The following is a 27,485-nucleotide window of genomic DNA, read 5'->3' on the forward strand; positions in this document are numbered from 1 at the left end:
GTTTGATCAACGCCTTGCGAAAGGAATTATAACTATCACATAATTCTAGAATCGCCCTATTTATATGGGTGAAACCAGACTCTAAATATATGATTAGGTTATCCGATGTGACATTCTAATAATAATAATAATAATAATAATAATAATGAGGACTTTATAGCGCGTAATCTTTAGAAGCTCTAAGCGTTTTGCAACATTAGACAACACCTTTAAGATAAAAAAAATATATAATGATATGATTACAAAATGAAACACCATGAAATTAGAAAACATTTAAAAAAAATTATAAAAAACAACAACAACAACAAAAAAACAACAAAAAATAAAATTGGCTGAGAATATTTAAGGTAAGAAAATTATTAGGTCTTTAAGCTATTTATTGCAGTCGAAATAAGTGAGTTTTGAGAGCACTCTTGAATGGGACCACTGTGTCTTTGTGTCTAAGTTCAGTGGGCAATTCGTTCCACGTTGCCGGGCCCTGGTATGCTAAAGAACGCTGTCCATATGACTTTGTTTTCATAGTGGGAATAATGAGTATACGATTGTCAAAAGAGGAGCATAAGTATCTTGCTGGTGTGTACACATGGGTGAGGTCGGATAGGTATGTTAGACTAGAGTCCGACAGTGAAACGTAGCACAGAGAACAAATTTTGTGCTCGATTGTGGATCGAATGGATAGCCAGTGTAGGGTACACAGCAGCGGGGAGGTGTGCTCTGATCGTGGTACTCTAAGTATGATCCGAGCAGCTGTGTTTTGAACTTTTTGAAGTTTCTGGAGCAGATATTGAGATGAACCAGGCAGAATTGAGTTACAATAGTCCAGTCTTGAAAGTATTAATGAACACACAAGTGTTTTAGTGGCATCAACTGAAAGATATTTGCGAATTGAGCTGATGCGTCTCAGCTCAAGATATGCAGCCTTGCATATGCTCATGACATGTTGGTGCAATGTGAGAGTACTGTCCAGAGTAACACCTAGGTTTCGTACTGATTGTGTGTGAATTTAATGTTGGTGTTGCTGATATTTATTGTTTGAGGTAAAGGATGTGAATGGGAAAGTCTTTATGTTGTCATCAGAATGGCCTCAGTTTTATCATCATTCACCTGCAGCTTGTTACATGTCATCAATGATTTCACATCAGATATGCACCTCTCTACACCTTGGATGATAGCACCAACTTCAGTTGGGTGGCTTTGTTTGCATATTTGGGTGTCATCAGCGTATAATTGGTGAGACACTGGACGATGATCTATGACACTTGAGGGCGACTGAGTGTATAAAATCAACAGAACAGATCCAAGAACAGACCCCTGTGGAACACCACAACAGAGATCAACTGGGCTATAGTGTATTCCATTTGCAGATACAATTTGTGTCCTGTTGACCAAGTATGACTTGAAACACAGTAAGGATGTATCATGAATGCCAAATGCATGCTGGAGACGGTGAAGTAATATGTCATGGTCTATTGTGTCAAATGCTGCAGACAAATCAAGGAGGGTGGGGGCTGTAATCTTTCCGCTATCCAACGCAGAAAGAATGTCATTAACTACTTTTACAAGAGTAGTTTCAGTACTGTGGCAAGGGCGATATGCAGATTGTACATTGCTAAAAAGACTGTTTGAATTCAGGTGAGATACAAGCTGGGGTAGAACAACCTTTTCTAAGATTTTTTATATGAATAGGAGATTAGAAACTGGGCGGTAGTTCTTTAAATCGTTATGGTCTATTGTTGGTTTCTTCAGCAGAGGCTTTACAATGGCAGTTTTGAAAAATGATGGGAATTCCCCAGATGAGAGAGAGAGGTATTAATAACATCAGTTAGTGAAGGTAATACTGGAACTAAGCACTCAAGCAGCAGTGATGATGGAATAGGATCGAGTTCACATGACTTTGGTGCACTCTTCATCAGGTTTGTACGTACGAAATACATAGAGACAGGTTCAAATGCTGCTAATGGTTGCCGCTCAAATTCTGTATCCCAACTGTATGGTAACGACGAGTCAATTGAAATTGTGGTGTCAAGCTTATCTCTAATGGTTTGTACTTGTCACGGAAGAAATTTGCAAACATGTCCGGAAGGTCGACTGGAGAGAAGGTAGTTGGAAGTGGTGTAGATTTGTTCCTTGACATTAGCTTGTTAGTAATCTCGAAGAGGTCTTTGCAGCTGGAACTTTGCATGATCTTAGTAGCGTAGTGGGCTGATTTCGCTGCATGGACTATATTTGTGACATTCTTCTTAGCGGCTTCATTGATTTGCTTATGAATAGTGAGTCTGGTGGAAAGCCAAAGCCTCTCAGCTTTACGGCGGTCTCTTTTAGCAGTGCGAAGCTGGTCCCTAACACTGCTGTACCATGGAGAACACTTTTGAAATGATACTCTGCACTTGGTAGCTGGGGCATGTTTGTCGAGCAATGAAAGCAGGCAGTTATCGAGTTGTTCTGCTGTAGGAGGTAAGCAAGTTGTTAAGTTTGCTTGGATGTCGTGCATTAGTTTGGTTCTATTTATCATACGGAGGTGTCTCTTAGTAGCAAATAAAGGTGGAGGGTTAGGGACTGATACGTCAAGATGGCATATAATGCAGAGGTGATCTGATGCAAAGTCATGGGATACCAGGGAGGACCGTAGAATGTTATCATCAGGTCTATGAAGAATCCAGTCTAAAATATGACCATGTTTATGGGTGGGTTGGTTAACTGACTGTTTGAGGATAAAAACATTAATATAATCTATGAGTTTTGATGTGTTTGGGTTTCCGGGACAGTCAAAGTAAAAGTTGAAATCTCCAAGAATAATCAGGTTGCCACCTACCGAATTTCCATACTCCAGGAGATTCGGAAACTGCTCCAAAAAGAGAGATTCAGTCAGCTTGTTTTTTCTACTAGGAGGAGAGCGGTACAGGCAGAAAAATGGACTGACCTTTGCTCCAGTGTGAGTGTGGTTTGGACTAGTTCAAACGATGTGTGGTCGAAATTGAATGTTGTGGTGTGGTTAAGATGTTTGATCATGGAGTTCTTTGTGATGACAGCAATTCCACCTCCGCGAGAGTTACTGGGGAACGACTTGATGGAGTAAGCAGTGGGTGTTAGATCCGCACACTTGGGCTCATCGCCTGATGTTTTTAGCCATGTTTCTGTCAGGAAAAAGATGTCAATATTCTGGTCGTTGATAAAATTAACTGTTTCTGTGCGCTTTTCCGGTGGTCCTACTGACGGGACATTGAATAATGCAATACGAAGAGGTATATCTTGGATTGTTGACACAAAGGTTGACGAATTAGTAGAGATTTGAATTAGGTTATCTAAATTAACGGTCGAATTTTTTTTAAAGTGTTGAGCCGAAATAAGGGAGATAACTGAAACTCTTCTTCCTGTTCTACGCCGGCCAGCTTTGAAACAACGTTTCTTTTTTCGCTTCTGTTTACATTCAGTTAATGATGAATGTAGTCCCAGTTCGTTTAGTCTAGAGCACAATGTAGTGTGGAGAGCCAAGGAGTGATCATTTAAAGCAATTAATGAGGGTCCATCATAGCATAAACGGATTGACTGGCGAGTATCACATGACGGAGGTTTGTTCAAAAACAGTGGAACAAGACAGCTGAGAAAAAGTCTAATTGTTCTCATTTCCAAAACAAGGAGATGAAGAAACACATACGAACTGAACAGCCAATGCATAATGAACACAATAACGTAGATGAAGACAGGCAACAAACACAAATATCATGAAAACGGCACTAAAAAACGGAACAGCTGTTTCAAACCGGTTAAGCGATGGCGGCCATCTTGTTGTATAGAGATGTTGTACAATGCAGGTTTGAAATACTCTTCCAATACAGCTAACTAGCGACATCGACTTGTAGTTAGAGACATCATTGTTATCTTGGTATCAATGAATTGGGTGATCATTCTTTGTTTCCACGCAGAAAGGAATATACTGTTTTTTTTGTTGCTGTAATTGGCGAGTTTTGTGTCAAGACATTTGCGAAACACGGACAAAATATCAAAACAATATAAATGAAAGACTGAAATACTATAGAATTCATTTGCTTATTGTGTTAAGATTCTATGGTCTTAAATTAAGTAACAGAAATGAGCGAAAACCAAAACGTTTTGTATAATTGAACAAAAACTTTTTTCCCTAGAATAAAGAGTGAAAATTTAAAAAGAACTTACAGCATTATGAAATAAATCCCAAATAGTGCAAATAAATTGTATGACCAGTCATAATGAATAAAGTTCTGATTAAATTTCAGTCGTGTTCCAAAAAAGCTTCGACTCTGAATGTGTTGATGTACCTGTCGTGGCATGTGACCTGGAGATGTACCAACAGTCTTTTGATAAATCACACTAATATAATCCAAGATGTTCTTTACTGAAATCACTCTAATTCCAAATTAATGTACCAGTCCAAGAATATTACAGACGAGCATTTTAAATTTTCACTGAATAAAATTTTGAATAAGTCATTCCACTCAAATGAAATACTGAACACAACAATACGACTGATTCTGCTAAAATATTAAATGTAAGAAATGAATAAATTCAAGTAATATAGAAAATTGAGACACAAATGTAGAACCAGGATGTAAGTCCAACGTTCATTTCTAGAAAATCCTAAGTTGTAAACAGATAAAATCTGTTACTAAAATTATAATAAAGAACATGACAAACATCAGATACAAGAGGATCGTCATGGGTGAATTCCAATATCCTTGACCCAGATCCAAATAAATGTTTACCTTTATTGATAATGACCCTAATATTTAACCGACACTCTTTGAGAAATATTAACTAGGTATATTTGCTTACAAAATAAAAACATCAAAATCACTAGTCCGGTAAACAGTGAACGTGATTTTGAGGTCAAGTCCAAAATTCAATTATACATAACCTATACTCATGGAGAAAAAATAACAACAAATACAACTTAAATATACAAAACAATTGTCATCAAAAAGCTATAAAATACGTTATGTTTGACTTAATTTGTAAATGTATCATTGTAGATCGTTATTCGAGCAGTTCAATCAAGGACCCAGCATCGAACCTCTTTTCTGAATGATGACAATTTCCTCGCATTAAACGCCGTTATCATTTATTTAAGGTCAATTCTTTTTTTGGTAGTTGTTAAACCTTTAGTCAAGATCAAGCAAGTCCAAAACATGTTCAAACTTGTTCGAATCAACCTCAATATATGTAAATGAGAGCACATACACAGATGTCTCTGCACCATAGGGATCATTATTCAGACAATAATGGTAATTGATGTTGCGGGTGAGTAATCTCATTTTATACTTGTAAGGGGTGAATTCAGACTTTAATATTAATGGTGTGCACTTAGCTTTAGGTTAATTTCAGAATGAACAAAATAATTGATTGTTTGTCCTAGCGGCAGTTATTTACATAATTCCATAGAATCTGTACTGTGAGTCATATAGACCAATGGGAACCAGTCTAGGTTATACACTGTTTGACTGATTGAAAATGAGAATTAAAAAAATTAGTTTAAAGAATGTATCATATTTGCCACGGTAAAATATAGAGACAATGTTCTAATGATGAAGGTTCAGTCATTTTACCGTTTAGGCTCTGGAACAATCATTACTAATATTAACACCTAATTTTTTCTGTGTGGAATTCAAAACACGTGTGCTCAGATGATTTCCTAGACATAGAGCTTTAATCAAAGATATGTTTTGCCTGAGATATAAAGGTTTGATCATGAACATTCCAAACATTTAAGTCATTGAATTATTTATATCATGGCGTTCCCATAAGTTTCTATGGGAAATGAATTAGTGTCGTGAGTCCTGCATATGGATTGCTGTAACAGAAGCTCACCTATGGAGCTCAAAACAAAGATGTATTTCATTCAAATGACATCATTGGGAGTGTTTATAAACTGAAACTACTACGGAATAAAAAAGACTGCCAACAAGTATCACTGATTTAAAAGATATCAGAGTATTGCATTTCGATGTTGTAAAGTTCTTCTAGCCAACGTAACACCCACCGTTTAGCTATATATTTCCAATGTTTGTCCAAATAAATGTTTATCTTTTGAAGTTGCGACCGATCCCTTCACCAAATCTGCGCCAAACAAGAATGCGTTCTACAACAGGAGCGCTACACCCGCAAAAAGGCACAAAACAAATATTTCTCACCTGTTGTACTGATTATATTTCGCGCAATTTAATTGGATCCTCTTTTACATTTTGTATATAGAATGATAATGTACCAGAAACCACCGCAAGTTCTGATGGAATTAACGTTTATTTTTTATTTTAACTTAATAAACTCTAAATTTGTGACACTGCTGCAGAATTTGTGAGGTAGCATAATGGTGAAGCCCGATTTCTCTCTTCTTTTTCTACGCCTATATGACAGGATAAATCCCAATCCTTACTCTGGTGCGAATTATCACGTTGTAGAGCAACATCAAGGGTTGGTTCACGCACTGAGATAAACGCATTACGATTAGTATCGGAGTTTATTGACGTACACCGTATTCAACATGTCTGCATTGACAAGATCATATTTTGGATTTAGGACTGATTCTGAATTCTAGAATGTTGTATCGGGCGGGGTGGGGAGGGGAGGAATACGCTATTGAATCATCTTTACGTGTACCTGATATTAGTCAATTTGCCGATGCAGTCATAGAGGCGGAGAAAGATGGATATCTTCTTTAAAGTGGTATCTTGAGAACGGCATTTAAATGTTTCCCTCTAGATTTATTAAAAGAAGCAGTGTTGAAAAATTATTGTTACATATTCTGATACTATGCCCGTGAGTAGAGTCATCGCTTTTCCGCTTCTGAGCAAATCGGCATCGTGACGGATTGTGGTACATAGGGATACCCCCTCTAAAACGTACGCGTGCTATGAATTAAAGCCTTAAATTCGGAATCTACGCTCGGCTTTGCTCGAGTTAAATAAGTAACCTAAAATACAAAAGTCAAGGTGAGAAAAAAGACAAAAGACATTACATATTAATATACTCATTTATACAATTTACAATCTTTCCAGACGGTGTATTCTTTTTTCAAATAAAGAAGTCTGTGTACAAATGGCTGGAATGGTTGCATTCATTGATACCATTTCGGAAGAATTTATAAAAATACTTGGTTCCTGTTTAGATGAATTTGATAAACATTTGACATCAAATTTATTTCAAGTAGTAATATTTGAGATAGAATGAAATTTTTAATATAACTGTATTAACATATTTTGTTTACTCTGAACACAAATGGTTCTGTTCTTAAAGGCATGAATACGAATACAATTTTCCATTCATTTGCACCATATCAAGTCTGATTTGAAACAGTTTTTACAAGACTATTGATGAACATTTTAAAATAAGTCGTCGATATTTTAGTATTAGGATACGGAATAAATTGAATCCAGGCGTGCCTTCTTCATCTATAAAATATAAAATATGACATCATGGTTCAATTGGAACCACTTTTATTCACATTTTTGTTTCAAATGTGAATACAGTTTGAAATGTTGGAGCAAACCGATTATTTTTCAGAACATGATATAAATGGCCGTCAGTATATTTGGTGGACGAAGAACCCGCGAAAACCCTGACAAGAACCAGTAACCGACGGGAAGCTACAGGCAAGCTCTCTCACATCCATGCGTTTGCTGAAACTCGAACCCATGCGGAAAAAGATGAGACGTCAGTGGTCTCTACACACGAGCACCATACACCACTTTGCCACTAGGGACCCTTTTGAGCAATTAAATCTGCGAATGTTTAACTCTTTCTTTAAGAATATTGAAATAAATAATACTTATTGGATAGATATTTTAGCTAGAGAGTTTATGATCACGCAGAATTGGAATCAATTTATTGTTATAAAAGAGATATCAGTACCGATAGGTAACATATATCAGTACCCACAGGTACTTCCGCTATTAAATACTTCTAAACGTGTGACCAGTATCTCATCAAAAGTCACAGTTATGTGTAACCAATGTGAATAAATTACTTATCTGTTCAATAGAACGTATATTTAGTTTACAACAAAGATTTAACATTGACTGGTCTATTTACCCTTAAAGTACAAGCAGTTTATGATAAAGATGTACTGTTAGACTCGTCTATCTATTTATCCTTAAGTACATGAAATTTATAATAAAGATGTATTGTTAGACTGGTCTATTTATCCTTAAGTGCAGATAGCTTATAATAAAGATGTATTGTTAGACTGGTCTATTTATCCTTAAGTACATGAAGTTTATAATAAAGATGTACTGTTAGACTCGTCTATTTACCCTTAAGTACATGAAGTTTATAATAAAGATGTATTGTTAGACTGGTCTATTTATCCTTAAGTGCAGATAGTTTATAATAAAGATGCACTATTAGACTCATCTCTTTACCCTTTTGTAGACGTATTTTATAATAAAGATGTACCATCATACTGTCTTTACCATTACGTCCACTAGTGATTTATAATAAAGATATGATATTATACTTGTCTCTTCACCCTTTAAGTACACATGTGATTTGTAATAAAGATATATCGTGATACTCGTCTCTTCATGTAAACGTATTTTTTTAACCCTTAAGTACATTTGAACATGATAATAAAGATATGTTCTTATAATCGTCTCTTGACCCTTAAGTAGAAACTCACACACAGACACGCACACACAAACATCTCTTTACAAACAAGTAGGTATATTCAGACTATATATATCGATTTAAAATGAAATGCTAATGATAAATATTTACAGTGTTAACTACCAAGAGGTATGTTTTCAATGATTTTGAATTATTTTGATCAATATGTGAAAGATTCGACAGTTCGGTTCTGTGAAAGGTCAACTTTACTTAAAGATTGTCTGTGATTAAGGGTTGTAAATAATTTTAGCATTCCTGACTTTTGTCATGACTGTAAGTAGCTAACAAAATGTTTATTAGAATTTAAGTTCAAGGCCTAATCTTGTTTAAGTGTTTCCATGGAAATGATTAGTTTTCAATTCCATTGCCTCTTGAATCAAGTGGTCGTTTATACATTAAATGGTTTATAAAGAAATAATTAATTCCTATTTCACACCAGTCTTTGGGAATATATGATCCGAGTTTGCTCTTCAGTTTAGAGATAATGATAGAAAAAATATTTATTTAAATCATTCATAGGAATTACTAAGTTATCATTTAAAGCATTAATGCATTAATTATGATTCTTTTAAATATTCATTCAAAGACATTCTGGATTGTATAATTAATACACCAGATCATTCAAAGTATTGGTACATCAGGAAAATCAAGACTATTGGAATTAATTCGGAACATTCTATACTTTTAGACTTTCGACAAATTCAGGTTTTGATGTTACCAGAAATATTAGGTTTCTAGCCATCTTTGCAGGACAAATTAGTAGAAAAATATTTTTTCACTTGAAGAAAATTGCTGAAAACTTGAAATGGCCATATGAGCATTGGACTTTATTATAACAAAATGTACTTATTGTACGCGTACACTTCACTGGCGGTACAGCATAGCGCTGACTGTGAGGTGGTTAAGGAAAATATCTAGAAGGTTTATGAGCTGGTACCTGAGGCATATCGAAAACGGTTTAGGAATTGTATAAAAAAAAACTGGACAAACCAACATCGAAATTACTAGAGAAAAAGAGCAACCGTTCGATAAGAAGTACTCGACCAAGAAGGCTGGTAAGGATTACGATAGCCTGAGACCTCTCATATTAATTGAAGAGTTCAAGAATGAGATTCACTGTGACGTCAAGACCTATCACGAAGAGTAAAAAGTGGAATCTTTCGAAAATGCTGGTCGTACAGCTGATGATTATTCCGTGAGTCGCAAAGTTCCGTTTGTCAGTAAATCTTCCTGTGCGCAGTTTTCTTCTGCAAAATCATCTCCGTCTCATACGAGTAATTCTAAATCTCAATCTGACACAATGTTTAGAAATCAAACATCTAATAAGAATGATCAGAAAAACCGAGGGACACAGTTTCTTATTTAATATAATATGTAAGCTTTGGCAACACTTTTATGGCGTCTAAGCTTATAAACAAAAGGGACATAATCCACTGTGACCGATAATGTTGCTCATATGCTAAACTCTTCAGTTGTTTTCAGCGTGAAAATAGTTAAATTCAGTTCGGTGTAACTTTAATCCAAAAAATATGATGCGTAAAAGAATTTTAAAGTATTTTTGTGCTTTGTCACTAGTTGTCTTCACAGACAGACTGGTCTAGTGATCTTTACCTTGATTTTAATGTTTTTATGAGTTGGGAATACAAAACAATATTAGTAAACTTTGGTTGTGTCTTCTCTTACACGGTATGTAAAAACACAAACATATGAATGGTCAAGTGATATTAAATTCTGATTGTTAGTGTTCCCATATCTCCCTGAAGGTGATGTGAAAAAAAAACAACAAAAAACAATAGCATTTGTTAAACGGGCAATATATATACTACTAACTTTAATAAGATCGCTATTTTTGGAACTTTCTGATAACGTGCTTGCAATTTGTACAGCTTCGTAATATTCACTCATATCGAATGCATTTTGAAACTTTTTAATGAAACAAAAAGAAAAAAAGAGAAAAAAACCCCACAATAAAAACATGTTTTGCATGCAATATGTAATAGAGCATCTATGGTACCTTCTGCATTAAAACGATAAAATCCGCCCTTCACCTCTTCAGGTAAGGGATTTGACTAGAAGAAGACAGGTGAACTCGTGCGCATTTTACTTCGTGTCTTAAATAAAATCTAATAAAATTAGCACTTAATATATCGTATATTACTCTATCTTTCATATAGATTTATAGATGAAAATATATTTCGTCGCGTGGTTTTGTCTGCTTTTTGGCGCACTTAAAAACACTCCTCGTTGAACGGGTTTTCGACATCTCGAGAGACACTTCACATAATATATTATATCGTCATAAATTTTACCATTGCATTATAAAGTCATGTTCCTCTCTGAATAAAGGTGCTTGATGATTCTTCTCTAATGCGTTTTAAACATTACGTCACTTTACAGCATTAGAGTTATATCTTGACTAAAAAGTAAATAACCTTGATTCCCTACATACAAGAATTCAGTAAAAAGAGGGTCATATGTTAAATTGTTTCTGTCTGTTAAAATGTATTGTACTAGAGTAAAAATGAACTTGTACATTAACATCAAACGAATGATCTTGGATTACATAAGGCTAAGATCAGGTGTATTTATATGGGATTTATGTCTATGAATGGTAGAATGCATGGGCGGCATAACAGTTTCTTCTCGAGGTACATTGTTTGATAAATAAATGGCATGGTTGTTCAGACGAGTGACATGGTTAGTGTGATGAGTGAAATGGTTAGTGTAATGAATAACATGGTTAGTATAATGCGTGACATGGTTAGTGTAATGCGTGACATGGTTAGTGTAATGAGTGACATGGTTAGTGTAATGCGTGACATGGTTAGTGTAATAAGTGACATGGTTAGTGTAATGCATGACATGGTTAGTGTAATGCGTGACATGTTCATTTTTTATGTATGACTTCATCAGGTCAGTGAATGATATGATTTTGTGCAGAAGGGATCATTTAATTTGCCGCACCCCCATCCCGGTTGATGTGGTGGTGGCGGTGGGGTGGGGGGGGGGGCGGCGCTGATATTTTTCTATTAAAATCATGAAATATTGCCGGCACACTTAACTTAAAAACTTTTTTCTAGCGCTGACAAAAAGAACATATTATATCCATTGTATTAATTGAAACATTGACGAAAAAAGGATATTGAGGTACAAAGGTACAAGAATGGATAATATCCGTGTTCGAAAGAATGTTTACGACTCCCCACCCAGAAAAAATAAATTGTTGGTCCCTTGGTCTACTTGCATTAGTTCAAACAACCTTACCACTGAGTTGACGACTCTACTGGGCAGCTGGACAATCCGAATACCTGCCATGCGGTAGCTGACTGTCAGCTGGGGATTGATTAATTCTTCGGTTTGACATAATGAAAACAATCAATGAATGTCCACTGTCTATGTTTTCGCGCGTAAGTGCGCACGTTCGTGTGTGATTTAAAACACTGACCTAACAATGCTCCTGCATGTCCTTTGTGTATATAATAATAATAATGACGACTTCGTATAGCATATAATCTTTAGAGGCTCTAAGCGTTTTACAACATTAGACAACACCTATAAGATAAAAAACATATATAATGATATGATTACCAAAACAAACAACATGAAATTAGAAAACATAAAAAACATGCTGAGAATATTTAAGGTAGGAAACATTATTAGGTCTTTAAGTTTGTTCTTGCAGTCGAAATAAGTGAGTTTTGAGAGCACTCTTGAATGTGATCACTGTGTCTTTGTGTCTAAGTTCAGTGGGAAATTCATTCCACGTTGGTGGGCCCTGGTATGCAAAAGAACGCTGTCCATATGACCTAACCATGTCATGAATTGATATAGACGTGTTCATCATTGATACAATCATGATATTAATTGATCTAGACGTGTTTTATATTGATACAACCAAGTCGTTCTTTGATGTAGCCATGTTTCTCATGGATACGACCATGTCGTGAATTGATCTGGCCATGTCCTTCAGGAATATAATCATGTCATTATTTGATTTAGCTATCTCACTTGTGGATGCAACCATGTTATCATTTGATTTAGCTGTGTCCATCGGGAACATAGTCACGTATCCATTTGATCTATCTATATCCCTCATGGATACATCCCTGTCATAAACTGATCTAAAATTCTCCTTCATGACTACACCCAGGTCATTAATTGATATTATCTGGGTGTATAATATAAGTTGTCACTCGACACTACTTAAATTGCATTTTTATCTCGCCGACCCCATTCTTGAGCTTCGATCAGATTATTATTTTTATGAGTTTACCTAAAGTATGAAAATTACCAATGTATGATAAATACTTCATGCCAAGATACAAATTTGTCCCCGAAAATAGGAAATAAGTAAAGGAGATTGGTCAGGATACTCTTTCCCTGATTGATAGTGTGTATCTTTTTAAAATATAAATTCTAAATTAGAAATATAATTTATAAAGCGAAATAAAAACCTAAATTAATTGCCATCTTAATTTTTGCCCAAATTAAGTGATACTAAATTAAACTGACTATGACATATAGTTTGCTTTGTACATTCCTTACTTGAAATAGGTCCTTCTGCGGCCAAATCCGTCAGTCATTGTTATAGGGGCAAGGTATACAAGGATAAACAATCATGCAGAAAGTTAGGCTATGTGAGGTGGCCTGTATATCTAATGAAAGAAGAACCGGGAAATTCCACCGACCGACGGGAAGCTACTGGCAAGATTTCTCAAAGTGACCGAGCTCTAGACTCGAACATAAGCGGACAGAAGTGAGATGTCAGTGATCTGTAAAGGCGAGTACGTTAGATCACTCAGATACCCGTGGGCCTGTCCCAGATCTAAGTATGTGCTTTTCCGATATAAATATATTTATGCCATTCATTAATCTAAGATCCACAATATTTACTCTTCAGGGGATGTGGCTGCGAAGTTTCGGAAAAAAGTTACTGAGCCTCAAATAGCTTAAAAAAAATCCTCTTTCTCTGATTTGTAGGAAAATCAAGCAATTATATCCACTAAGCTGAATTTTTTAAATTCAAAATACCTGGTTTGAACGTGCCCCCCCCCCCCTGCACTGAAACCTAACAACATTACAATTCTAATTTTGCTCGAACGATGTAACTCTTAGCGAAATGACGTAACCTTATTTGTGTAAATATATAATGCGCCACCTTGTGCATAACTTAGCTGGGATTTAGCATTGATGCCATTATTAAGATGTAAACGTACGCACTATGGTACAACAATTGATTGAGACGTCGTCTGGCAAAATAAATCAAGCATTTCAAGGTAAGAAATTTTGACTGCGAATAACTTTAATCGACACTAATGGTCTTCATTCATCGTTGTGTGCTATGATCAGAACCAGTCTTGGTTGTGTTTTCTTTAAAGTTTCAAAGGAGACACCCCAAATTCATCGATACATTGTCTCATGCTGCAAGGCATATACTATTATTACACGTTAACATCTAACGTCGTGTAAAGCCAAATGTAATGCAAATTTAGAAATATTAAATAATGACCATAATTGTTGTAGGGCGATACGAACTATTTTTTTCTCCATAAAGTATTGTTTCTCACTTACAATTACTATGAAATGTGACACGTTTAACGCAAAAACATCGATATATCATCGAAATATTTCTTGCTATCATTTGGATTCATAAAGCAGCCAGTATACCATGAGAGACCGATGTGAACTCGGCGACCTCAAGTGAAACTAAAACCAAACGTCTTACTGCTGCTATTATAAGCACATGTACTCCTTACAAATTAAGAATATTGATCAATGGATCGAAGGTTGGGGTCCATACCTGTAACAAGGGTTCGCTACAAATGAAATTATGACTATCGGTGAATGGATAGAGGGCTGGGGTCCAAACTTATAACAAGGGCTCGTAACAAATAAAATTAAGAGTATATGTCAACGAATAAGGGGCTGGCGGCGGAGGGAGCCAAACTGTAACAATATGATCGCATGTTGGTACCACCAGTCCTATATTTATTCACCGATACACTTAATATCAGTTGTAACGAGCCCATATGATTATGACGTCTTGCCGTCGAAGAATGACAGTGCGTGCTTTAAAACCTGCTTGCCCTTTGGATCAGGGTAACATATATAAAAATGTCTGCAGCTGACTTAAAATTACGATAATTCTTTAATTACGTTTATAATAATTGTTTAATTAGTAGCATCTCATCTTCATGTTCTAGTTAAGTGCTTTGTCCATATGAAGGCAGGTGAACTGAACATATGTGAAGTAAGGCTCTTTGTACAAATTAAAAAGAGGTTAAAATGACACACGATGTCCATGCTAAGATATTGAGTCTCCATGACGCCGATGTGTGCCGTAAAGGTTTCAATGGATGGCACTGTAATGGCTGTCACCCGCTGGCAAGCAGTTCCAAAGACGGATGCCCGTGTTGAGGAAGGAACTCCTATATGTGTCCACAGAACAGTATGGTACCCTGTATATGTTGGCATGGTCTCTGGTTGATGCTCCTACCGGGATCAAGTATCTTGTTGTCTGGGTTTCATCCAGTTGGTTGATAATCTGCTACATATGGTGATCTTGCTCCCTTAAGGCTTATCACTGGAGGTCCTTGAGCATGGTTGTGACGCTGCTGGTTCGTCGGTAGTCACCATAACAAACACCTTGCTGCATGCTACTGGACTCTTTCTAGTGTGGCTGCATTGCTCTTGGAGTGTGGGTCATTTCGATGACTCTTAAAGTTCTGTTCTTCATTTTTGTACTTCGCACGGAGTTTAATTGTTAAAAAAATGAGTATTTGCAAGATGTAATGTTCAGGATGGACGACCCCTAGCTCGATAGCCACTAATAAGTACTATCAATGTCTTTTGTTACGAGCCCCTGTGATTTATTGTATTCTGACTTGACAATGACTGATTCTCATTATACAATGCTAGATAACTGAATATTAATTGCAGAAATTATTAAATATATGGTATAATGATATGTCTCTGACATTCCTGAATAAACAAGAAATAGGTCAGGATATTTGCATTCTCCGATTGTTTTCCTAAAAGACCCCACATTTTGACCTGGTAGGTGCCCCACTTTCCTGGAATGGACACTATGCATACTATTATTTCTAATTTGAAATTCCAAAATTTGGCCATTTTCTCCTTTGTATTCAAAAATAGAAAAGTTTGTGCGAGGAAAAACTCAAGAAATATTTTGCTATTAAGTTTATTTGTTTTCTTTTTAAGAGAACTTATCAATTGCTTTTGGTTGTTTCCAGATATGTCATACATATTTAGAACTAAATTACCAGATCAAAAAAGTAATGAAATATGAAAGAGCTTAGATGGAGTCACATTTGGACAGGACTACATGATTGTTGTGGTTATGGAATACTTCATATAACCTTCCATAGTTAAATAATGACTGTTTTCCTCACCGTCTAACGTTCTGTTTTCCAACTATGGCAAATTCATTAGCACCTGAGCGAGTAGACAAACATGTTGTTCTCCTCCATTAGTCATGTCAGAAAACCGGTTTACGGAGCACGAGACATCACACGAGTAATTACTATTTGGTTGCAATCATGTGTGTCCTGTATCTAGTACAGTTGTCATTTGTTTCTTGACTTTTGCTTATAGTTTTTGGTAAATGCTTTACCTCCTACATTTTGTGTCCAAATGAAAAAAATGTCTTTATTTGTATTCATTTTTTTCAGGATTCTGCTTGATTGGTAATTGATTTGCGCCACAGGACGAGAGTACAGATTCTTCATATGCATTTTACGTACAAAGTTTAGACAGGGAAATATGTAAGTACAAGACGAATGTATACAACGATGTAATATTTTACATTTCCCATATACATTTATCAACCACTCACAGAAAGATCATTGGCAGAATTGTCGTCATGTATTAGGATACAAAAGACTGTATTAAGTTGAAGTGTGTGTGTGTGTGTGTGTGTGTGTGTGTGTGTGATTTGGATTTTAACGTAGTTTTAACAATTTTTCAGTCATATCGCTACGATGTCTGCAGTGTGGCAGTTTATAGTGATGTATAGTACTGGGGCATCATGCCACAAACATGTAGCATCATGTCCCAACAAGGCACATTATCTTGACACCAGGCTGACCAGTCCTATTACTAACCTCATAATGTTGAGCGCCAAGCGAGACAGCTGTTAGTACCATTTTTATAAGTCTTTGGGAAGACTAGGCAGGGGATCGTACCCACGACCTCCCGCATCCGTGGAGGACGCTCTAACCACTAGGCCACTATTAAGTTGAAGGATAAAGATAATACATGTCTATTAAATGTTGCGAAATCTGTGAATCTATATTATTACGCCCGGTGGTCATAAAGATAAGCCATCAAAATAAACTTTCAATGCAAATAGTCATACGTTTTATTTTAAATGTAACTTGGTTTTCCATCAATTATATATCTGCTGTTTTCTTAAAACTATTACCAACTTTACCATATCTTCAAAGTGTACAGTAAATTTAACCAATACAAATTTGCGTTTTACCCACATCAAATATGTAATATATCATATCGTATTACTGCGCTGTTTTAACCATCTGGCTTTCAAAGCAATTGCTGTCTATCTTAATTCTATCTCAATGTTATCATGACGAAATTAAATCTATAATTTTCCATCTTTCTGAAACCTTGAAGTAGTCTTTTTTACTGTCTGAAATCAATAAATTAAAACGTTTGTTCTCTTTCATGTTGTTGCTCGACAGAGATGGCTTTGACTACTCATGTATGACATACAAGTGTATAAACAATAACTGGACATTATCTATTGAGACCGGCAATGACTATTATATGTTAAAACTCATGAATGTTTATATCTCCTCTCTCAAAAATCTTGAATTCAATACAGTGTAACTTTAATCAATTGAATATGACTTGTATTAAAAAATGTAAAATCATTATATTGTATTTTGTTTGCTAATTGTCTCCATGATCTGGCTGTATTCTTGTAATCTTTAGTTTGATTTTAATTTTTTATATCCCTATATGAGTTGCGAATACAAAACAGTCTTAGTGGTATAGTGATTTTCAATTTTGATTTTGAGTTCTCCTATACAGTACGTTATAACACAATATGTATCAGTTGTTTAGTGATATTAAATTCTGATTGTTAGTTGTTCCTTGTCTTCCTAAATGTGATGTCAAAATTAAAAAAAATAAATATCACTTGTTATATGGACGATGTGTATCGTTACAGAATTTATGAGATTTGTATTTTGAGACGTTGTCAGACCGTACTTGCAATTTGCAGCAATATTCACTCAGTAAATATGCCTCATGTAAAGTGTGACCAGACAAGACAAACTACCCCCCCCTCCATGTTTTCATATAATATTTAATCGACCATCTGTACCATCTTGTTCGAAAAAAAGATAAAATCCATCTATTTTCCTCTTCAGGTGGGGAAGGTGGCTACGTCGATGTCAGGTGAACAGGTGCGCAATTTACAAAAATTTTAAAAACAAGTCTAAAAAATATAAATTTTATATATCGTCTATTTGCTTTATTTTTGAAACTTCATATAGATTTATAGATGAAAATATTTTCGTCACATTCACTGATCTGCTTTATGGCGCACTTAAGAATGAGCCCAGTTAAACGGGTTTTCTACGTTTCGAGAGACGCTTCACATAATATATTATCGTCATAAATTTTACCATTGCATTTTAAGGTCAGGTTCCTTTCCTTGATCACATATTTATGTAAAGCAGTTTGATGGTTCTTTTGTAATTTGTTATAAAACATCAATTTCCTTTGCAGCATAGCATTATATCTTGTTTGAACTAAATTCCCTTGCAGGTAAGAATTCACAAAGACGTGGCGTCATATATAAAATTATTTATGTCTACCAACTGTATGGTAGTAATGAAGATAACAATACGTACTAGGCAACCTAAACATTCAAAGAAGGAACTTGGATTATGTAATATCTGAGCTCATGCTTAGATTATGTTCATTTATATGGGATTCGCAGGTGCCAAGGTGAGGTCAGAGAATGGCAGCCTATTCACTAGTTACAATGTTTGATTAATAAATGACATGGTTAATTAAATAGGTGACATGGTTAGTGCAATGCGTAACATGGTTGTCTTAATGAAGGACATACTTAGTTTAGTAAATGATATGGTTTTATGTAGAAATTACCATTTAATTTCGCACAACCCCACCACTTGTTGTTGTTGTTGTGGGGTTTAACGCCATTTTGCAGCACATGATAGGCTATACATGGCGGCCAGTATTAATGGTGGAGGAAGAACCAGAGAAAACCCCGGAAAGAACCACTGACCCACGAGAAGCTACTGGCAAGCTTTCTCACATACTCACATTGGCTGAATCTTAGACTCGAACCGCCGCAGACAGAGGTGAGATGGCAGTGATCCGTAACGAAGAGCGCTTTAGACCACTCGGCCACTCGGGGCCCCCAACCCCACCACTTAGCGTACGGTACCGGGGGAGGGCTGAGCTATTTTTCTAATCAGATCATGAAAAACATTTAGAGCCGACACTTAGCTTGAAAAGAACAATCTTGGTCTGATTTAAAGTATTATAGCCATTGTATTAGTTGAAACGTTGGCGGAAAACATTTCTGGAGGTAAAGGAAAGGATACTTTTCGTGTTCGAAAAAATGTTTAAGACTCTCCACCCAGAAAATTTAAAATGTCGGTCCCTTGGTCCACTTGCATTAGTTCACACAACCCTTCCACTCGTCTGACGATTCTACTTCGCAACTGGAGAATCAAAATACATGCCATGCGCTAGCTGACTGTCGGCTGGAGATTAGGTTTATTCTTCTTCGGTTTGACATAATGACCACAATCAATGAATATCTGTGTTTTCGCGCGTGCGTGCGTGAGTCCGTGCGTTATTTTTGAAGCATTGAACTAACAATGCTCCTGCATGTCCCTCATGAACATAATCATGTCATGAATTGATCTAGACGTGTTCTTCAGTGATACAACTATGTCGTTCATTGATGTTGGTCATGGATACATCTATATCGTTAATTGATCTAGCCATGTCATCCGCAGGTACAATCATATCATAGCATGGTTTAGCCATGTCCTTTATGGGTACAACTATGTCATTGTATGATCTATCCATGCCCTCTATGGGTACAGCCACCGCTCCGATGGCCTAGTGGTTAGAGCATCCGCCCCGGATGCGGGAGGTCGTGGGTTCGAACTCCGGTCGAGTCATACCAAAGACTTCTAAAAATGGTTCTAACAGCTGCCTCACTAGGCTCTCAGCCTTAAGAGGTTAGTGTTAGGACTGGTCGGCCTGGTGTCAGGATAATGTGACTTGGTGGGACATCATGCTACATGACTGCGGCACGATGCCCCAGTGCTAGACATCACTTTAAACTACCACACTGCAGACATCGTAGTGATATCACACACACACACACACACACACACATGGATACATCCATGTCATTATTATATTTGATCCAGCCTTGTCCTTGGTGAACTAATTATGTCATCATTTGATTTAACCATATCCCTTATGGATACAACCTATAATATGTGTGTATAATATAAGGGAAGTTGTCACTGAATACCTTTTTCAATGAACATGCTCCAGCCTCGCACATTTTACAGTTTCGACCTGTTATCTTTGTTCCTTGTTTTGTGTGTTGTTTTTTATTGTTTACTTTTGCAGTGATATAAGTGCACCTGAACTATGATAATTACCAATGTAGAATTTGCAGCTCAAGGCAAGATAAAATTTTGGACCCGAACAATATTATACTACACCGAAGAACGACTTTCCTCCTTAATGGATGTTTGTCTAGCGGGTATTTCTCGAGGATCTACGTTGAATTTATTTTATATATAAGGATTTTGTACTTATTACCCAGCTTGAAGAGGACTACTCTGTGATGCAAAAAAGAAAAGAAGTAAAAGAAATTGGTATGGATTCTCTTTTCCTGATAGGGAGTGCATGTCTACAAAGTCTTTATTGGAATTATAATTTCCTAAGTGAAATGTAAAACCTACATCAATTGCCATCTTCATTTTTGTCAACTTCAAGGGATACTAAATTTAACTGACAATGACGTGTAATTTATTTTTTGTACAATGCGGTTATCAAATAGCGTCATTTGATTGTAAAACCACGTGAGTCATTGTTATTTGGTACAGGTAAATAGCGATGACTAATCCCTAGCACAACCATAATATATGGTGGAGGAATAATCCTGGAAAATCCCATCAAAAACCACCGACCTACGATAAGCTAATGGTAAGGTTTCTCACATGCCACAACTGACTCGAAACCAAAAGGGCAAAATTGAAACGTCTGTCATCTCTAACGGCAGGTAAAGTAGACCTGTCGGCCATGCGGGGCACCGTACTGGGCCTCATTATGTCCATGTCCCATGTAAATACAACCATGTCATTCACTCACATAAGGGCCGACTATTTAATTATCATGGGATAAGGTTGGGACTTTTGGGGGGAAAATTACCGAGCTTCAAATTGCTTAAAATACCATCGTTTTGATTTGTAGAAAAAGAAGCAATTATATCCATCATATTAGAAATAAAAGAAAAACAAAAATCCTATGTAAATGTGTTCTCCCTCTCCCTCCCCGCGAAAAAACATAACATAATTGCAATGAAATGTATTTCCGCTCGAACAATGTAACTCAGGAAGATGACGTAAACATATTTGTGTACATTGTATAATGCGCCACCTTGTGGCAATTCTTCTGTATAACTTGGCTAGGATTTAGCTTGTCACGCCAGTTTCAAAATGTCAACTTACGCAGTGTGGTACACTTAAGTAGAACGTCGGTTGGTACAATCAACTGAAACGTACTTTGGAAAAGAGTCAAACATTTCAAGGTAAGACGAGGACATGTAAAATCAATAAATAGTCAATCCAACTCTATCGTAATGTAATTTATTTTGTAACGATCTAAATTCGAATGTAAATAACTTTAATCGAAGTGAATGGTCTCCATTCATTGCTGAATGACACGAAGAACACAGCTAATCTCTGTTCTGTTTTCTTGTTAGATTCAATGAAGGTACCCAGTGTTCATCGGTAAATTTTCTCATGGTGCTAGATCTTGCTAGAAGTTACATCTAATGGTAAAACCAAACATAATGTTATTTTACAAATATTGCATAAGGGTCATACTGCGACACCGGGTATTTTTGTTCAATAAAGTATTGTTTGTCGCTTACAGTTGCTATGAAAGGTCACAGTTTTAATGAGAATTGTTGTTCTTGTTGTTGTTGTTGTAGGGTTTAACGCCATTTTTCAGCACACGATAGGCTATACATGGCGGCCAGTATTAATGTGGAGGAAGAACCCGGGAAAACCCCAGAAAGAACCACCGACCCACGAGAAGCTATTGGCAAGCTTTCTCACATGCCCACATTAGCCGAATCGGAGACTCCAACCCACGCAGACGGAGGTGAGATGGCAGTGATCCGTAACGGAGAGCGCTTTAGACCACTCGGCCACACGGGGCCCCCTTTTTTAATGAGAGAGGATAGATGCTGTCAAGGATCCGATTGATATTCAGAAGTAGCTGGTACTGAGCTCTGTAGCCTGAAGCAAAACTGTAAAACCCATATCGTAAGGTGTTCATTATACATGAAATTAAAAGTACCCGTTAATGAAAAGGGTGCTGGGTCAAAAACCTGTCGCTCTGTCGCAGTATTTAATACAGGTTTGCATCTCAAACCCTTTCAATTGATCAATAGTCTTACTTTCATATATAATGTTGCAATTGACGAATGACAGCGCATGACTTATAACCTGCCTGCACTTTGATTCCATGTATCATATTTAAATATGGCTTCAGATAGCTGATTATTATGATAAATGTTAAATTAAGTTGGAAAAGTATCCTCAAATGTTTGTTTAGGTTCTGCTCTTCAGTTTCGAACTTTGCTCAGGTTTGTTTTTTAAAGAATGAAAATTTTACAGATTTAATGCACAGCTAGGACCCCCCCATCCCTCTATTCATTGACCTATACTCTTTACTGCATTTGTATCGAGCTCATGCGATTTAATCTGGTCTGACTCGGTGGTCCAGAGCGACCGAGTGGTCTAAAGCGCTAACCGTTACGGATCATTGCCATCTCACCTCTGTCTGCGTGGGTCGGAGTCTCGGGTTCGGTCAATGTGGACATGTGAGAAAGTTTGCCAGTAGCTTCTCGTGTGTTGGTGGTTTTTTCCCAGGATTTTCCTGTGTCCTTCCTCCACATTTTTACAGGCCGTCAAGTATAGCCTATCTTGTGCTGAACAGTGGTGTTAAACCCTATAACAACAACAACTGATCAGACTCGACAATGATTCACAGCATATTGTTACAGATCTATGCTTCATCTTTTGAATTTATAATGAAATTTTAATTGAAGTCATTTGATACTATGACAGTTTTTTTTTAAAATTCGTTAATTTGTGGAAATACTATAGTAAAGTGCATGTGCACTTTTTCGAAAGAATATTATTTATAACAAGGCCGAGTGCTAACGTCAAATCAACAACTATATCGGTCAAGGATGTCACGCGAATAGTGAATGAAGGTCACGTAAACAACGTTTGAAAAATCATAGTACAATTGTCATGTAGATAGCTATTACACACGGCCTACCAGTTGATTGGATAATAGATACAAATTGTATGTTGACGACCAAGGTATTTTGAAAAAGAATAAATACAATTTAAATTGTTCCAGATATTAATATTATTCCGATTTTGTTTATTTGAACGCATATGGTTACTATATAATGACCACACGCAACACGAATACCATTCTTCTTCATTTATGCTAGCTTTGTAAGAGTCGTTGAAAGGAAGTGATATATTTGTTTGTTGAAAATAGCGGAGATGATAACCACTAGTTCAAACAGTCTGTACTTTGAGGAATATTTGAATTCATACAAGGATTTGAGTATGTACCAAGTTATATCGGATTGTTTGAAACTTTCAAAGACTTCATTGATATTGTTTGTTTGCATGATTTCAATGAGAAAAAAGGCACTTGGATTAATAACTGCGTTAAATTCAATGGTGTTATCACAGTAGCACATACGCACTTTAGAAATTTCATTCGGAATACCTTTCAACAGTTTCCGGATTAATGAGAATTTGATAGCACAATTAGGATTGCTAGGAGTACGTTCGAGGAATTCATACACTGTAAGTTATTTTTAATTATTTCACTTTGATCTAATATTTTATTAAAATAAGTTTATTATTTAGAAACTTGAATGCTTATTTGGGGTTTACGTGGTCTTGTTACTTAAGATAAGGCCCCCTAAACGTAACAACATAATACTAGAAAAGTGTACATTATTTGCCGAAATTAATGCATCTATGACGTAAGTGCCAGTGGTAATTATATATTTATGGATTGATTTAAGAGACAAGCAAGAAACAGGTAATGATATTTGCCATGCCCGTTTTCTTCTAAATGATCCGACATTTTGATCTGGTAGTTGCCCTACTTTTTCCATTTCTGGAATAAACACTATCCATACTATCAGTTCGTCTTGGAAACATCCAGATTGGTTCATTTTCTCTTTTGTATTCAAAATTAGAATAGTATGGATAGAGAAAAACTCAATAAAGATTTGATTGCCATTAAACGTAATTGTTTTTCATTGTAAGATAACATATTATGTGGTATGCGTTCTTCCAAATATGTCAGAAAGATATAAAAGGAAATTAAGAGATTAAGAAATAATGACATATAAAACAGCTTTAAATCGACGTACACGAAGAATCACATTTGGAAAGGATCTCATGATTGCTGTGGCTATGGAACACTTCATGTAGCCTTCCATGGGAAAATTATGACTATTTTCTCTCCCCATATAACCTTTTCTTAAACTATGGGGAACTCATTAGTGTCTCAGCGCGTAGTCCAACTAATTATTCTCCGGCATGAATCATGTCAGAAAAAGAGGCGCAGAACAATTATTCCGTCTACTGATCACTGCTAATTGCTTGTAATTATGTGTGGTTTGTGTCTTGTAATTATGTGTGTTTTGTATCTTGTAATTATGTGTGGTTTGTATCTTGTAATTATGTGTGTTTTGTATCTCTTAATTATGTGTGGTTTGTGTCTTGTAATTATGTGTGGTTTGTATCTTTTACAATTACCAACTGTCTCACGATTTTTCTTCAAGTTTCAAGTATAATATTTACCTACTTCCTTTTGTGTCACACTGAGAAACATTCATCATATGTCTTCATTTTTAGGATTCAACTTGATTTCTAGGCGTTGTAAGAGATTCGTTTTATACATTTGACGTACAAAGTTTAGACAGGAACAAGTGTAAGTACAAGACGAATGTTTGAAAGGATGTCATATTTTAGCATTTGTTTTATTATCGATGGCATCAGTTCCTCTAAACTATGAAAATTACCAATGTTGAGTAAGCAGCTCAAGCCAAAGATTACTGTGCTACAGTGTACAACGACTTACGTCGATAACTGATGTCTGATGCCAACCGGGTCCACGTCCTAGATCTAATACTTTTCTCGTCAGATATAAATACAACAATGCCATTCACTGAACAAAGATACAGACTATTCAATTTTCAAGGATATGGCTGGGACTTGATTGTAATTTTCAGAGTCCCAAGTTGCCTAAAAAATTACTCTTCTCAGCTTTTGTAGAAATAATAAGCAATTTTGTTATATCATCTTAAAAATATAAGAAAAAAACCCTAGCTTAAACGTGCCACCCCACCTCAGGGCGAAGAAACCTAACAATATTGCAATGTAATGTATATTTCAAGATGACGGAGTCTTATTTTTGTATATTGTATAATGCGCCACCTTGTGGCATTATCTCTAAGAAAATTCAGATGGCTGGAATTCATACTTCAGATGAGTGAATTTGATACTTTAGATGGGTTGAGTGATTGACCCAGAGATACATAATTTTGGGGTAAATACTGTATATCATAAAAATATCAGAAACTGAATACAGATTGTAATGTCTTTCTAATGAAGTAATTAAGCTGACAAGGCATTTTGAGTGACTCTTAAGGTTCGACTGCACACTTTTGTACTTGGCACATGCGTATAAAACCCAATTCTCCTGTATGGTACATAAAGACCAAAGAAGGATATTTTACTCTTGGTTAATGCACAGTGCAATAAGTCAGCCAAAGTGGCATATACGAATATAAAACCATCTCACAGGACAATAAGTCAGGCAAAATGGCATATACGAGTATAAAACCATCTCACAGGACATCGTTGAAAAAAGACGTCCTAAATATAATACATCTTTAGACAGAGAAAGACTACCTTAATACAATGTATCTTTATACAAAGAAATATGAACTAAATACCATACAAACAAGATTAAAAGTAATGGCCTGTTGTCATCCTTCAAGGGACTTAATCCATGCGATGGATGTTTTATTTAAAAGTTGCATGTTGACATTTAGTCCAAAGAGGTTTTACTGACACTCTATAAAAGACGAAAACAACATGCTTACATAAAAACTTGCACAAAGTATGAATAAGAAAAGCAGTGAATTTCATCATTTAAAAGAACGCAGAAACAATTTAAATTAAAATATACATTGAAAAGGGTTTATTTAACGGAAATTTTCAATATTGTTTTTTTATTGGTAAATATTTCTGCATAATGAGTCAAAATTAAGACTTGAATTAATAGTGCTCAATCTTTGTTTAAGATTGCTAGTCGAATGTTAAACATCTCATTTAATAATTCATAATAGTTTACCAAAATCATACTTGCTTTAAAAGATGGAATTGCTGTACTTTATATTCCTGTCTCAAATGGCACATTCAACAGCGATAGAAAGTAACCTATTTATGCCAGTCACATAGACTCTACTACCTGAATATTACATGTCGTTGTTTTAGGTTCAGTTTGAAGAAATGGTGGTTTTGGCCCAAATAGTCTTCACTGGTCAGAGTCCAAAGATGAAAAACCCCAATATTCCAGCAGGAAAATTTGATAATACGTCGGAGACTGAAGTAAAAGAAAATTTCAGCCCCTTTCAAGAACAAGAGCAATTAGAAAGATTCCCTGACGATGAGTACCCAGCGAAGGGAGAAAAAGATGGTCGATGAGGACTAGAACGTACTAGATTTTGGAGATTTTGGAAAGAAAAGGAAGAGCTTTAGACTTATGATATTTAGATCTGACCTGGTTTAGTTCTTTCTATTAGTTTTGAAAATTAGTTTAATGTTGGAAGTGCTGTAGTAATGTCTTGGAGCTATTTCTTAAATTATGATGTGTAGACTCTTAAACTGTATCAACTGGTCTGAAACGGCAAGTCAAATCTAAGACTTTGTATGTATAAAGTATATCTTTGTACCAGTAGATAAATCATATATTTGCTAAAATTATAAACCTTACCTGAATTCAGTATACCTTTTTGAAAATATTCATTAATTCTGCTGTACTGTGTAAGAGAGAGAACTGCTTGAATATTTAAAACATACATGACATATTCAGCGATATTTGTGTTGTAAAGTTTTCTCAAGTGAAAATGTAAAAAGTTCCTCGCATCTTTTCTCATGCGTGCAAAGGCTTATATAACTGATTAAAATTAATGTAAATGGAAGAATCGTGCTTTTTATTAGCTGTACTGATATTATTCCAGTCTATTCAGTGCCCTGTCGTCCGTTTACTGTCCGTGCAGGATCAATCAGTCAGTTAGAAGAAGTCCTTTCTTGTTAATACTCATAAGCGACTGGGAGGATTGCATTGAATTTTTAACATACTTTGATCACAGGGTCCAGTTAATCCTAAATGAAGATGCTTGCCTTCAGTCTGATTAAAATCAGATTTTTACTGTCCTACGGTACGATCTGGCGGCGACC

At 35.9% G+C, this 27,485-nt stretch overlaps 2 long non-coding RNA genes across 2 annotated transcripts; both read left to right on the forward strand.

Annotated features, from left to right (window-relative positions):
- The first annotated feature begins 13,853 nt into the window (after nucleotides 1–13,853).
- On the forward strand, nucleotides 13,854–18,111 carry LOC149802006 (uncharacterized). The gene is made up of 3 exons (XR_016420492.1): nucleotides 13,854–13,910; nucleotides 16,326–16,418; nucleotides 18,048–18,111. It is a non-coding gene; the product is annotated as an uncharacterized LOC149802006 (long non-coding RNA).
- A 3,232-nt stretch (nucleotides 18,112–21,343) lies between these two features.
- Nucleotides 21,344–27,229, forward strand: LOC149802007 (uncharacterized). The gene is made up of 3 exons (XR_016420769.1): nucleotides 21,344–21,493; nucleotides 24,873–24,948; nucleotides 26,520–27,229. It is a non-coding gene; the product is annotated as an uncharacterized LOC149802007 (long non-coding RNA).
- The last annotated feature ends 256 nt before the right edge of the window (nucleotides 27,230–27,485 follow it).

Source organism: Sinohyriopsis cumingii, chromosome 4 (assembly GCF_028554795.1).
Source record: "Sinohyriopsis cumingii isolate HCF-2022 chromosome 4, ASM2855479v2, whole genome shotgun sequence".
Lineage (NCBI taxonomy): Eukaryota > Metazoa > Mollusca > Bivalvia > Unionida > Unionidae > Sinohyriopsis > Sinohyriopsis cumingii.